This window comes from Otolemur garnettii, unplaced genomic scaffold (assembly GCF_000181295.1).
Source record: "Otolemur garnettii isolate 467f Iridium unplaced genomic scaffold, OtoGar3 scaffold00173, whole genome shotgun sequence".
Taxonomy (NCBI): Eukaryota; Metazoa; Chordata; class Mammalia; order Primates; family Galagidae; genus Otolemur; species Otolemur garnettii.
This window is the reverse complement of record NW_003852568.1, coordinates 1,423,046-1,424,467: the sequence shown is the minus strand read 5'-3', so window position 1 is coordinate 1,424,467 and position 1,422 is coordinate 1,423,046. Positions and strand designations below refer to the sequence as shown.

The 1,422-nt window shown below is 40.4% G+C and overlaps 1 protein-coding gene across 1 annotated transcript in view; it reads left to right on the top strand.

Moving 5' to 3' along the window:
• The window catches only part of UGGT1 (UDP-glucose glycoprotein glucosyltransferase 1), a 114,460-nt gene that overhangs the window by 44,313 nt on the left and 68,725 nt on the right, over nt 1–1,422 (top strand). The window lies entirely within an intron of this gene.

Below are 1,422 nucleotides of genomic sequence, written 5' to 3'. Positions count from 1 at the left end.
TCATTGTTGTTTGGCGGGTCTGGGCTGGGGATTCGAACCCGCCACCTTAGGTGTACGTGGCTGGCGCCTTAGCCGGTTGAGCTATAGGCTCCGAGCCCTCAACGTTTTTTTTTAAAGACTGTTGTAAGTTGATACGTATAGTTTATTCTGTGTTATAATTTACATATTTAAAAATCACATGTTTATGTAAAAAATATAAAAAACATACTTTTATTGCCTTAAATTTAAGATGTAGTACATGCCTTTGTAGTAAAAAGTCCAATTTTTCTCTTCAGAGGCAGTCCTTTGTGTTCTTACAGAAATACACTTCGCACACGTGAGCAAGGACCTGTCCTCAGATCTTCCTACTCTTCCCTTGAGTACATACTGTTTATTTACCCATTGCTATCTTTGTAGACATTAAGCTATTTTTAACTTTTTTTTGCTGTTGTAAGCGGTGCTGTAATGGCTTTTTATAAAACCTATCCCCTTGTGTATACATATGAGAATTTATCTGGGTAGATACTTAGAGCTAGAGCAGGTAGTGGTAGGGTACTAATGAAGTCTTCAACTTTATTAGGTCCAGTTCCATAAATTGATCATTCCAAATATCAGCATTGGGTGAGAGTTACTGTTGTTCTATACCATTCCCTATTCTTGGGTATTAATAAACTTTTAATTGTTTTCTTTATTATTGTTGAACTTTGTAGCTCTTTTGGATAACTTTCAATTTTTTTAGTGTCTGTTGAGTGTGAAATTTCATTGAAGTTTTAGTTCAGAGTTCCTAGATAATAATTGAGAGTATATGTCTTCTTCATGTCTATTATTCATTCGTATTTCCTCTGTAAATTTCTTACTCTTTTTTTTTTTGACACAGAGTCTGTGTTGCCTTCTGTAGAGTGCTGTGGCATAACAGTTCACAGCAACTTCAAACTCTTGGGCTTAAGTGATTCTCTTACCTCAGCCTCTCAAGTAGCTGGGACTACAGGCTCCCGCCACAGCGCCTGGCTATTTTTTTGTTGTAGTTATCATTGTTGTTTGCAGGCCAGGGCCAGGTTCGAACCTGCCAGCCCCCGTGTATGTGGCCAGGGCCGTATCTACTCAGCTTTACTGAGCTATGGGCCAGTGCTCAGTAGCCAGACATTTCTCTTTTTTTTTAAAGACAGAGTCTCAGTTTGTCACCCTTGATAGAATGCCATGGTGTCATAGCTCACGGCAACCTAAAACTCTTGGGCTAAAGCTATTCTCTTGCCTCACCTCCCAAGTAGCTGGGACTATAGGTACCTGCCAAACGCCTGGCTATTTTTAGAGACGGGATCTCGCTCTGGCTCAAGCTGGTCTCAAACCTATGAGCTCAGGCAATTCCACCCGCCTCAGGTTCCCAGAGTGCTAGGATTGCAGGCGTTAGCCACTGTATCCAGGCCTTAAATTCTTTTTTTTTTT